Consider the following 14,013-nt stretch of genomic DNA (forward strand, 5'->3'; position numbering starts at 1 on the left):
TCAAAAGCGTCCAGGAACACGGAAGCGTTGCTTCACAGCTGAACTCTTTCAGTACTGTACGGCTCTTGTTCCTTGTTTTGAACCTTGCTCCTACGATCTTTGTCACGACCTCGGATTTGTCTACTGGATTGCTTTGTCTAACCCTTGGCATTTTGAACTTTGGCTTGAACTCTGTCACGACCTTGGATTTGTCTACTGGATTGCTTTGTCTAACCCCTGGCACTTTTGAACCTTGGCTTTTGCATTTTTTCACGACCTCGGGCTCGGATTTGGACTGCCTCACGGATTTTGTTTTTTGTTTTTGGTACTTTGGCCGCAGGCCTCTACAAGGCGTTCGCCTGGCTGCATAACCTGGACTGCCTCAAACCACGGTGTGCGCCCATCCACAGAGTTTCGCACACCAACCCCTAACCCTCTGCTACTGGAAGTTCAAGCCCCGTCCCGGGCCCCACTATCCTTCAGGGTGACACTTCCTATACTCTTAGGTAAGCGGTGCTCTCTTTCCTTGCTGGGTATTCATTGTACAACACGCACATTGTTTGATAATCACTTATTGCCTTGCAGTGCTCCAGGGGTCCTTCTGGCTGTTCCCGGTTCCAGACCTGACGGCTCACAAAACAACCTGTGGCCTCAAAGACCGCACAGGCACTGAATATCTTGTTGTCTGTGTGGTACTTGGGGACGGAGGCATTACTAATCTACACGACCATCAAGATCAAGTCCATAACACTCTGCCCACTCATTGGGCCCCCCTGGCAGGGGTCCTCATTGATGGAACTGAAAACAATTGGAGGACCACTTGAGATTCCCCAAACTCAGTGAGGGGCCAGGAACTCTCAGAAGGACACAATCCAACCCTCTCTGAGCTCAAGGAAGAGCAAATGATATTGTATTGGTTGTTGTTTCCCCACCAAATACATGGTATGAGAGCCAAAGGATTAAATGATTTTATACAGAGAGGAGCATCGTTTTAAAAAAAGAAAAGGGCCAAGGACAGTTTCTTGTAGAACCCCTACTGGGAGGCGTGGTACCTGAGGAAGTGCCAGTGCTCCAAGTGATAGAGAAGGAGCGGTAGGGCAGGTACGAGGCGAGTGAGGTGGGGGGATAGGCACAAGCCGGTCAGATAGCACAGCGAGTAAAGCACTCACCCCTGATATCTGTGGCAGCCTGCTCCGGCAGGTTCGAATCCCAACAAGCTCAACTCAGCCTTTCATCTTTCCGAGGTCGATAAATTGAGTACCACTCGGTGGGATAATAAGGCCATCTGTTATTTCAGCCAGGGGCCCATGGGTGTGCAGCACTATATATGAAATATATATTATATTTATGCCAACAGCTGGAAGGCAGCAGAGATATCCAAGAGAGGGAGAATGGTTGGGAGGTGGCAGTGGTGAGCAGTATGGAGGAAGATAGAGATGTGGGTGACGGCTTCTCATCGAGTGTATGATATGGAGTCCAAACTGTGGCGGTCACTGGGTTTATCATCCTCCAGATAAGTGGTAACACAGTTAAATGCCACGTGATTCAAATGATGCAGTAGGGAGGGATGAGAAAGGGCTGCGGTTAGATGGATTGTTGTGTTAAGCAGTGGCCTTCTGTAGGATGGTTATTGGGTTAGCCACATGGAAGCATGCTGGGAAGAGCCCAATATTTAGCAATACTTTAAAGAGAGGAGATAAGGGTTGCCAATTATTTGAGTGTTCCTGGTGGAGGATTCAGAGGAATTATGGGATGGGCTGGCGGCTCGGAGAGGAGGGGGTCAGTTCAGGCATTTCAGTAGGGGGATTGCCAAAAGCAAGAGCGGATAGGGATGAAGAAGAAGGATAGTGGTGATGGTGACGAAAGAAGGAGGAAGAGAAATAAGAGAGGTGAGTGTGTCTTGTTTTAAAAAACCTTTTGATAAGCAGCAGCCAGCCAAGTCATCAGCCAAGGTGAGAGGAGGAGAAAGCACATGGAAGAGTGCAGGCAAGCATAGACAGGAGAAACCAAGAAAGCCTGTGAGGATGGGAACAAAGGAAGGAGATTAGGTTGCTGTAGTAAGTAGACTTGCCAGAGTCCAGTGCAGTGGAAAGCGAACATGGGGATTTGTGTAAGAGGGGAAGCAGCCATTGGCACTCACATGGAATTGAAAGCACTGAATTGACGTTCAATGCAGCGAATGAGAAGTGAGAATGAGAAGTGAGAGTGAAAAGTGAGAATGAGAAGTGAGAGTGAGAATGAGAAGTGAGAAGGAGAAGTGAGAGTGAGAATGAGAAGTGAGAATGAGAAGTGAGAGTGAGAATGAGAAGTGAGAATGAGAAGTGAGAGTGTAATGAGAAGTGAGAATGAGAAGTGAGAGTGAGAATGAGAAGTGAGAATGAGAAGTGAGAGTGAGAATGAGAAGTGAGAATGAGAAGTGAGAATGAGAAGTGAGAATGGGCGTGTTGAAAGAGAGCCATGTATTTGGCTTTTCATTTATCTTTGGTGAGAAAAGAGGGAGGGCAGCGTTAGAGTAGATAATCAACAGTGAGAACAAAGTGAGGGGGAAGTTGGCGGGAGAGGGAACGACAGTGAGAGCAGAACAATTGAGGATAAAGGAGAGGAAACTGAGTTCAACTTTGTTGCCTGACCATGTGATGCTTCATCATGGAGGGTCAAAAAGAGTGAAGTTCAACTGATGCCAGTGAGCATTGGTCAACATTTTGAAAGTTGAAGTCATCCAAGAGTGCGACTGGGAATTGGGAAGGAATACATTCAATTAGAAGGCACTGGCGTAGTGAGGGTCCAGAAAGAGATCACAGGAACAATCTGCTTTCCTCGCCTAATCGTCACTCGAGACATTGTTGCCATGTCCAACAAATGCAGCGAGAAATGGGTTTCTGCTCAGTGGAGCCTCATGCCTGAAGGAACAGCATGTCTGAATTGGTATATCTGACCCACATTTTACAGACATTTTGCTGTTAGGGTGAGTATTGTGACACAAAGAGAGCACCCACTACGCAGCATGCCTGCCAACTACGTGGTCAAAGTAGAATATCAAACACACAGGATAACCATAAAGGTTGAGTGCAGAAACACAAAGATAAAATGGTAAGAAACCGACAACTACTAGAAAACCATTATAACCGTACCTTAAAATGTTCAACTTTCCGCATATTCAACATACAGAAACTCACACAACCACCCCTATGTACAGAAATCCGCACGCACGTCACCACATTGCAACAACAGACTAACAACACATAACCTGCCACATCAGCACATGGGAATTCTGGCACCAATCGAAAACCGCACCTAAGCTCAGCGAACGGTGCAAACCGATCTGAAGCGTCCAACAGGACATCATAACTCTCACTTTCCTATTCGCACTGCACCCGACCAACCCCCGCCCCCTTTCTCCCCTCTTGACACCGTCCTTTTCAGATCCGCCAGCGTGCCTGGGGACCACAGCTGTGGTGACGGTGCATGGTACAAATACCTTTAACATTAATAAATGAAAATCAAGCACACTTTGCATTGTGTGCTTAAAATAGTTGCATGCTTACATCACTATCACAGACATCTATGTTAATTATTATGTTCCCAAAATGCTATTTGATATTGTGCAAAATATCCAGAAATTATTGTGCCGTTTATCCCCATACTCTTTCCCAGAATGAGGGAGATGTACTCAATGATAACATTGTTTATATACTGAACAAGAGAATATTGTATTCATAAACAGCACTTTATTTACAAACTGAGCCAGAGAAATGTATTTACAATATGCAGACTGCACACACACAATATCATACTGCAGGTCCTAAATACATGTGCATACTGTTTCATGAATTTATTATTATTATTATTTTTAATTATTATTATTACGGTAGTTATTAAGAATGGACCTAGTTTTGGAAAGCAACGTAACGCTTTACACGACATGGAGAAAGTACACAGTGAGCAAAGCAGATTGCAGGGGGGTAATGCAAGGCACTGGGGAGCTAATAACGGGGGAGTGGAAGGGTGGGTAATCTGGCACCAAGGGCTCCACAATCAACCAGGGGAGGAAACAGGGGGTAGCAAATAGTCCAGTCTCAGATTAGGTGGAGAGTGTAGATTGTGTGTAATAGGTGTCAGGGAGAAGCCATTCCTAGAAGAGGAGAGACTTGAGCTCTGTCCTGAAATTTAAAGGCGAGGGTGTGGGTCTGGTGTTTACAGAGAGGAGGTTCCAAAGTCTGGGGGCATAGACAGAGAAGGCCTGTCTTCTGGCTCTTTCCTTCCTGCAACGGCAGAGTTGAAGTCTGTGCATGTCCTTGCTCCTGATTTATTGTGTGAGTTATGTTTGTGTGTGGAGGGTGTAGGTGATGAGTGGTTTGCATAATGTGTCCATTTGTTTGGTGTCAGGGGGTTGCATCATGGAAGTTATTGATAGTGACAATCCCGGTTTATAGTCTTAGTCTAACATCATCCAATTTGCTATATTGAGAATTTGGGAATAGATTGTGACTGCAGCTTCATTAATGTGGTTTACAGTGACTATGCTGGCATACATGGTCACCGCAACTTCACGGAAGTGAATTACAGTGACCGCACAAGCCTAAATTGTGTTTGCTGCTTCATAAACGTTATTTACGGTGACAATATTTGCATAGCTTGTGACCACAAAATCAAAGTGCTCTACACTAGGAATGCTGGCAATTATTATGGACTCAGCTTCATTAAAGGATTTGCAATGGGAATTCTGGAATATATTGTTTGTGCTGCTGCATAAAAATGACTGTGAATACCGGCATCATAAACATGTTTTCAAATGCTCCTGTGTACTCTTGGTGACATGGCATCTGCTAGACATTTTCATGCATTGCCCTAGATAACCAATTGTAAATTAGAGGATTTTTTACCCATGTTTATAAATATGAAAATGCACCATTTCAACAGATTATTTAAAAAATGTTCTTGGGAGAAGCACCCAATTTACCTTACATTACAAATGGCTCTCTTGCTATACTTGCACACTTTTGTGGAAGGTGTTAATACCCCTACACTAAAGATATTCACCTGCCACCACTGACCTTGAATCATTTACAATGCCAGTGCGTCCCCGGGGTCCGCCCAACCACTTGGCACCAAAAGATCGCTTCCTCCGCCATGTGCATAATATTGTTACTGCCTATACACAGTGGCGGCTGGAACATTTGGGTGCCACTGGCCAGGCTCCAGCGCCTTTGTTTCAATGTTAGATGTAAGATGCAAGATCTGATTCAAAACATTACATCCTTCCCCTAGTGCAGTCCGCATCACGCCGCCATGGCAGCATGATCATCATAATCATTAGGCATGAGTGGTTGCCCAGGCGAGTCCAAGGGCCTGTGGGGCAGAATATGCTCTTTAGGGAGATTGGGAGGGAGGGCCCTTTGTAGATTTTGCGGTGGGCGGGCCTATAGGGCACTCTGGAGATTTCCCGGTTGGCCTCTGCACCCTGTGCCTCTTTTCTGTGGTTTTTCCACATTTTCCCATAGGGAAAGGGTTGGACTTGCTGAAGATGTGTGATATGGGGCCACTGTGAAAATTATTTCCAGGGCCTCTTTTGCTTCCCAGTCCACCCCTGTGCAGGTTGCCCTCTCATTTTACGTTAAGTCACTGATAAGAGGGTGATGTTGTGAAAGAAGAGATTTGGGATGCCAGTGGGTGAGTAAATATAGATGATAGAGCGTTCAGCACAAGCAGTTGAAGGCCAAAGAGCTCCAAGTAAGATGGGGCAAAGGCACAGCAGGAAAGAGAGGCAGTTGAGTTGACTTTGATGATCAGTAAATCAATACCAAGACAATTATTGGATAGGCAGGAAGAGCGGGAGAATGCGATGGAGTCACTGATGGCCATCAACCCGAGCTGGGGAAAAAATGAATAAAAGTGGTGGGTGATGAAGGGAGTCTTATTGCAAAGAGATTAGGCAATCCCTGAGGTCAGTAGTGGAAGAGCGGATGCAGGCAAGGGGTTCACAAGCATTTGGGCAGCAAGAGTGGATCTAGGAATAGCGTTTGCAGTGTCATTTCAGAGTGGAAGCATGGACAGTGCTGAGGTGGGAGCAGGGCCGTTTCTAGGGCGGGAAATTGGCCAATGGGCCGGGGTACAGATGATATGATAGGTTATTTATAACACACTTAATACCTAGAGGTTTCTAAGCGCGGACCCGGGGATCGAACCTGTGTGGCTCTGTGTCGTCTTGCTTCCAAGGTGAGCGCGTTGCCCCTGAGCTATCCTCTCGGAGGGGGGCGGCACAGCAGGGAGCACCTAGAGATCTCCCACCTGGGAGAACAGTGAGTGAGGGTGCATTTTAACATCAACAGGCAGCAACAATACGCAGACAGGAGATGGGGACAGTAGCCTGCCCCGCCCTTACCTATCCACCCTCCATGATGCAGACACATGCGCAATATTCTGCAGATTCTTTAAAGGAGGCTTGCCAGAATGGAGGGTTGCAGGTTTATGATGGACTTAAAAAGCATTTCTTTTTTTCTTTTATCAAGCATATGGTTTTAACTCAAACCTTTGCTATATCAAGTCCATTAACAATTTATTGTAGTTCTAATTTACATTTAAAAAAAGAATTACGAAAAATTAAAAGAAAAGAAAAAGCAACAACAATTCAAAGGGGCACCCTTTAACACTTAAGGATAGCATTTGTTTGCTGGGTTAATCAGGGGCCAGAGACTGCCTGCAGCAGTAGGAGCGTGCGGGGCCAGGGTTAGGAGACGGCAGTAAATGGCCAAAGGAAGGCATAACATATGGGAGGTAGTGAGGAATTGACACTCATTCATGGTCTTGTAGCAGGCGGCTTTGCTAATTCTTGTTTGTGGGATGTTTTAGGGTGATGAAATGGGCGACGCCATGTCTTCTGGACAACACAGGGGTTTCTTTTAATATCATTGTTTTCTGGTGTGTTAATACAGTTGAAACCAAGAAAAGACTGCACTTACCTGTTACATGAATGTCCAGGACTGGAGAGCACATGTTCAGATGACATGGAGTCACAATGTCAAACTACGCTGTTTACTGGGAGGCAAAAATGTATCTTTGAGTAAGTATGGAAAAAAAACAATATTGCTACCCATTATATTTGTTGCTGCCCTTTACGTTTTAGGCAAAGGGGCCAGGAGTTGGAAACATCTGAGTGTAATGGTTTAGCGCTTAGGAGGACAACTGCCTTTGTTTGGTATGTATGGGTTCAGTAGCAATTGCTTGCGTGTGCCTTTAAGCAAAATAAATTGCATATGCAAAAGGTATAAAACTAGTATTAACAAAGTCAACCGTTTTGACATGTCTGTAGTGAAAATGTTTTCTTTGTTGCCATCAAGGGCATTGCAATCACAGGCGCATGTGCCCTGACTATTTGCCTAGTGTTACAATTGCATGTCCCAGTTATCCTCAGTTGCTAGGTTTTACCAGGGTATGCTCACACACTCACAATATATCAACGGTATTGCAATCATACAGTGAGGTACTCACATCATGGCCAGGTGCTCACACAAATTACATGTTTTCCCATCAGACAACAGTGGCTCACACAATTCACTAGAAATTTCAACATGCTGTCTCTCTACTTGCATCATATAAGAATAATTTGGAGATGTGTATAGAACCTCATGTAGATGGACCTCTGCTAAGCTATGTAATAATCTGTGTTATTAAAATAACAGGCCTAAGTAGTAATACCATTTTCTAGATATTGCCATTCTACACTCAGGTACTCTCACTTTATAGCAGGGTTTATTTATGTATTTTGAAGTGTTTTAAGAAAATTAAACTGTACACAAATACCTTCCATATATGGCAGATCTTGTAATTAATTGATCATGCACTCAGACCATTTGCAGGTATTGTAATAAATGGTGCTAAGTACTCATATCCGGAATCAAAATGGGCACTCGCCACTTGCCAATGGCGAGTGGTAATTGACTGTTGGCAAGTAGGAAATGGTGTGCCTTGAGCATGTGGACAATTGAGGAGGCGAGTGACTTTTCATGTCTGGCTACAAGCTTGGAACTTGAAATTTTGCACCTGCTCACATCATAAGGCAGTCTCTTGACCTCATAACCTTCCTACTTCTCCTGACTTCCCCGATAGCACTTTGAAGCAGCTTCAAGGCACTCTTTCTAACGTAACCTTGCTTAATGTGGCTGGGGACTGACACCTTTTTCCCCCCATCACCTAACTCTCTTTCACACCCCTCTTGACTTGGGGCATTTGGAATAGCATCTCCGCACTGTGTGCACTAAGTCGACGAGAGCTATTTCCTCTTGATACACTTTCAATTGAGAGCGAAATTGTTGGAAAAATTATGCAGCACCAAGCATGCCCTTCATTGAGATGATAATTAACATAAACATGGGATCATGAAAATGAAATTCTCTTTGGAATATTGTTTCATTTTGTGAAGGCATCATGAAGTAAGACACAGACAACAGATTCGAATTTATATTAAAAAGGTGTATTTATCTTAAAGTCATGAGGGAGTGAGGCCTAACCTGCTAGATGTTAAGGTGGGATTTCCCTACCTAAAGAAAACTAAGAATAGCCTTTGTCAGGAAGTCCAAATCAAAAGACTGCCTGTGTCCAAGACCTATACTTGCCCTCACAACTAACTGTGTCTAGGGATGTCAGCAACAAAATGAATAGTTGTCAAAATAAAGTTCAGAGTTTCTTCCAGCTCTTGGGTTCCCCTTCCCCAAGTTCAATACAGTTCACAAAGTCTCGGGGTTCCCTTTCTACAGTTCAAATCTTCCAGCTTTCAAAACCAATATGAGTTAAAATCTTCCAGCTTTTCCAAAACCTCCCATATCCTTTGTCATCAATGCTTTTCACTGGTTCACATAGATTGTTCAGTTTCTTCAGTTCAAAATAACACAAGAATCTTTTGCGAAATATTAGCTTCTTTATATTTATTTCCTTTGGCTCTTTCCAAGAAGGGGTGACTCAATCTAGGTGTAGGTGCAGTTGTTTGACCACACGGCCCACCCATTACAGGTCAGGCAACGGTACCCATATGCACTTTGTTACACGTTCTGTATTCCTCTGGCTCTTGTCAACACAGGTGTCCTCTTCACCTGAAACGCTTAACCGTGGCTTTGCTAACACTTGTCACACAATCCATTCTGTGGTATCTGCTATTTGCATAACCTTGTTTCCACTTCATTGATAAGTGCTCATAACTTGCTTTTGTTCTGTGCAACATTCAATTGTGGTTACAAGGTCTTTCAGTTTGTTCGGTAATCAAGAATTACTGTTTCAGCCTTTTAAAAGTGTTTATAACAACCTTCAACTTGTTCAGTATTCAAAGGGACTTGTCTTTGCCTTCCAAAGTGTTTATAATAACTTTCAGTTTATTCGGTATTCAAAAGGTGCTTGTCTCCAGTTTCCCTTTTCCACTCACCGGTTGTCTACAGCAGCTCCCTCAGGTTTCTCCGCTCAGCTTCCCAGCTTCTATTCGTTGCACTCCTCTCTCGCGGTAGCCACAGCGAGCAGCGCTCACTCTCCTGGAGTCCTGCGCCAACAATATTGCTCTCTCTGCTCGGCAGCTACAGAGATCACCACTCGCTTTCTTAGAGCCCTGCAGCGATCGCATGGCTTCGGCACCCTACTGTGCACCTGACAGGGAGGGCAGCAGTTTTTCTAAACCCTCTCATGACCAGCATTGGCCTCAGTGTCTCTCTCTCACTCCTGCTTGGCACAGCTCCTCTCCAGCCTGTTCTTCTCCAGGTCGCTAATTCCTCTCCTGGCCGCCTCTCCCTTTGTGCTGGGTGGCCAGCACTTTTTTACACCTGCAGATTGTTAAGTGACCACAGTTGTGGATCCTTGCATTCAATTGCCTGGCTCTGGTGAAACTGATTAGTTGGACAGGCCTGACTGTTCCAATTGAAATCCTCCATAGCCCTCTTCCTCGTCTCAGTACCAGAGTGGTGTTTAGGGAGGTTAGACTAAAAGGAAGTGTGCATAACTCTGAGTTGTCTCCTCCTTGTCCCAGTATTACAGTGAGGTTTCTGTGGGACATTTTGGGGGAAGGACGGGAAAAAGGCTGACAGTAGCCTACAAAGGCTCGAGAGATGGAGGGTTCACCTTGACAAGGGAAAGGGGGATACCATGTCTCACCTAACGACATACTCTTCCCACTCCCCAAGTTCCCTTCACCCAGGTGATTCTCCCTCGCATATCCACCCCCAGGGTCGGAACTCAAAAGCGATGGCCTTTCTCTGGCCACCTGAGAGGAGGATCCAGGGGGAAAAGAAGTGACTAGGCCCTCAGGTTCCTCACAATACATTGTCAATTAATGATTAATTTTAAATAAGGTCAATAGAACATTATTTCAATTGCAATGCTTTAATAAGGCCCTGGGTGGGAGAAGTTAGTAAAAGTGAGCAGTAGTGTAATTCCACAGTGGGTGCATGGAGTCTTCAGCTGATGGAAAGGGGGGTGCTTCAAAGGAGAAAGATTATGAATAAAAGCAGGGTGCAGGAGTGCACCCACAAGATGGAGGCCATTGACTGATATAAAAGGCTAGATGGTGGGCAGTGGCACGTGTGCTTAGACAGGTTTGTATAGACCATAGTTGCAGTGAATAGGCCAACAGCTATCAAAATTACAGCAAGAAGGTAGCATGCCGGTAGCATCTAAATAATTCAACAATTAGCTCTGTAGTGACCAATCATACAGTGCAGCAGGTCAGTAACAAGTAATAGATTAGTTGGTTTGTGGGTCAGTAGCACACTACATTTGTGGTCTCAAAGATGTATAATGGTGGTCAAGGGTCAAACCTAATGAAGAACAGATTGGTTGGATTGTGGCAGCAGCCATCTTGTGGAAAGGGGCTAGAAAGGCGATCTAGTTGAACACGCAAATAGAAGCAGGGCCATCACAAGGCGGAGGAAAGGGTGCCAACTGCCGCGGGCGCTGCTCTCAGCAGGGCCCTCACTGAGGGCCATATTGCCAGCCGCTTGCTGGCAGAGCACATTTGCTTACACTACCTCTGGATATATCCGGGCTTTAGCTCAGATATATTCAAACGTGGGAGTTAACTTGCTGGTGCCACCATGCCACTGTCCACTCCCTCGGCTTTGACACCTCTCATCACCCTCCATTATGGGCATTGTAGGGGGCAGGCATGCTTCAAACTGAGCGTAACTGTGTAGCTCATGGTGTCCTTTTCTCCCCTGTGTTATGCACACAGAGATCATCTCCCTGCCACCTGCACTCTGCAGCTTGCTTGAACGACCTGAGCGGCATGATCTCTGGCCGTATTCCTGTTTTAGAACCCCCTACACATGCCCAGAGGAGTTATGTTTATGTATTTCTTATGTGTTTTGTGGCCACCAGATGAGTTGAGGGCAGGACAGTGCTGTTTTCAGGAGTTATATTTGGGGACAGGCGACCTTACATTTGCTGATAACATTAACAAAGTCTTCATGATATGTTTTTTTGTCAATGCATTTATAACCCCATCACATTCAGCTTCGGACATGCCAGTTTAAAGTAGTATTCACACATATATATAAGGGAAGCAAATGCACATTTGCCTATGGCTTTTACACAGGCATGTATGGAGTTGAATAAGAGCCACAGAAGTCACACTTAAAGCGACAATAATTAAGATTATGGCAACGCTTGGATTGATTGGTGATAATCTCCATTAAAGTGCACAACACAGCATTTGGCAATGCATTGACTCTGGGGGTTACATTTCTTATTAATATAACACTGATTATTACAGTGCTTAGAAGCAGGGGGAATATGCCATGGCCCACTAGTAAACGTGATAATATTAGTGTCATATATATTTTCTTTACAAAGGACTAGAAGGAGAGGGTAGGTATCCTAATAAATGTTTCTGTTTAACTGCACAGTTAATTAAAGGGCATACTTGTGTCACAATTGGATAGCTGATTGAGTTAAAATCTCAGCTCTGACATGTGCCAGCCTGCCCTTTCAAAGTTCATATTTCAGCAGAGCTGAATCAGCCCTTCATCCTTCTTAGGTTGATAAAGTAAGTACTATTACATTTGGTCGAAATTGTACCTATTTTTACACCGTTTAGAAGCAGGAGAAGTCAGACATGAAGCTCTGGTCATGAAAATAGGATACAAAACCAACTACTGTACCTTGGTTCGGGAAAATCTAGACCAGAGGGACATCAAGAGGTGGAGTATTTTGCACATAATGATAGGTCTCAGAGACATAAAACAATCGAGTGGACTCTGCATAAGAAGCTCTGGGTCTGAGCATCCAGTCTGCCTCTCCCATATAGACAAACACTACTCTCCCGTTGTACCTTTTGCGAATATAGCGCATAAGAGAAAGCCAAAAAACACATGAAATAAGCAAGGTTTTGGGCAGGGGGTATTGTGATGGAAATGTCATATTGCTGCTCACATTAGCAGCAATGTGAATAGACTAGAGCGTACAAGGAGGGATCATGGTTCATGACTATAGATACTGGTGCAAGATGGCAGTTATTGGGCGACCATTACATGACCTTTGCAAGATTCACAGTTTGCTCCGTATCCAGATTTACGCAACGCATCCAGAGGTCCTCATTAACATATAGATGCCATTCGCACAAACTCAAAGGGAGAGTTTGTTCCTCTCCTCTCCTATTCGCAGTGCCGCTGGGGCAGAATGTTTTAGGGCTGGGCCTCTGTCAGGGATCCTGCTCCAATGGATTGTGAGGTGATCAGTTACATTGTTTCGGTATCGGCGGGAGAGAGGACAAAACGATCAACGCATTCAGGCTGGTGCAAGAAAGAAAATTCTGGGTCGCGAACCATAAGGCAGTTAGCCAGGACCCAATCACCACCCTTGTTGAGCTGTCAAGGTGACTTCTGGGTCGCTCAGCTTTGCTGTTGTGATACCTGCATGCATGCAAGAAGTTTGGGGCACTCAAATTGATGCCAAAATATATTTTCTGAAATACAGTCAAGTCTTATGCCAGGAACCAATCCCCTCTTTCATTGATTGATGGCTTCTGCCACGCTCATTTTTGTTTACTTAGTAGGTGAATGCCCTTAATCATTAATGGCCTGGTGTTGCAAAAAGTCAATCTCACATATAGGACACATGGGAAAAAAGAGCTGAGCCAGGGGAGAAGGGCGGGGACATGATGGTTCAACCAGCACAACACTTCTACTGAAAACAGGGTGCAAAGAAACCTACATTTCAGGGGCTGGGGGCTCACTGGTGATGGGAGGGGCCACTTCAGAAACTGGGTGGGGCAAACATGGAGCTCCGCCCCCCCTTATTCAATCCAAAGGGTTGTCCGGCGTGAGGCCCAAGTAAGCGCAATATGCCAGTGAGAATAACCAAGTGATTGGATTTAAAGATAACACGCACATTGAGTTGCTTTGATCATGTTTATATCTAAAGACCAAGTATCCGAACATGGATCACCCTTTAAGCAAAAGTGACCGCCAGGGGACCAGAGGGTAGTACAGTGTGCCACCACCCTTCCCTCTCCCACCCACCCCCTACCTACTTCTACCATCTACCCGCCAAAATCAGCTCCCCGGCCCAGCATTACACATTAGTGCGTGCACGCACACACATGTCCACAACATTCACTCAGTCATTTAAACATACCATTCACTCGTGCCCCTCTTCCCCGTACACTCGCTCATTCACACGCACACCCAGTCCCCCATTCTTAATGCACTCCTTCACACACACCTTACATAATGCATAGGCACACTCCTTGCACACATGCATACATACACATTGAGCTAACAAGCAGCAATGCTTCCCTCCCCTCTCAGTTTAACACAAAGCAAGTGCACAGATCAGCCCCTTCCCCGCGGATATGAAAGAGCCCATATGTTGTTATATGTTGGCTCGCATCTGCGGGGAGGGGGCTGATGTGTGCATTTGATTTTTGCTAAGCAGAGATGCGAGGGAAGCCTTTCCTGAAACTAGCAGCTTTAAGGTTTGGCTGCATTTTTTGATCTGTACGAACACAGTAAAACTTTACCGCCACCAGTTTCAGGAAAGGCTTCCCTCCTCTCTCTGCTTAAC

The 14,013-nt window shown here is 45.1% G+C and overlaps 1 long non-coding RNA gene across 3 annotated transcripts in view; it reads left to right on the top strand.

The window, feature by feature from the left end:
* LOC138569161 (uncharacterized) overlaps nt 1–14,013 on the top strand; it is a 371,203-nt gene that overhangs the window by 349,435 nt on the left and 7,755 nt on the right. For all 3 annotated transcript variants that reach the window (XR_011303159.1, XR_011303158.1, XR_011303160.1), the window contains one exon: nt 6,912–7,039. This is a non-coding gene — a long non-coding RNA (uncharacterized lncRNA). The remainder of the gene's footprint in view (nt 1–6,911; nt 7,040–14,013) is intronic.

The sequence above is a fragment of the Ambystoma mexicanum genome, chromosome 2q (assembly GCF_040938575.1).
Source record: "Ambystoma mexicanum isolate Mex_15411 chromosome 2q, UKY_AmexF1_1, whole genome shotgun sequence".
In the NCBI taxonomy this organism is placed as follows: Eukaryota; Metazoa; Chordata; class Amphibia; order Caudata; family Ambystomatidae; genus Ambystoma; species Ambystoma mexicanum.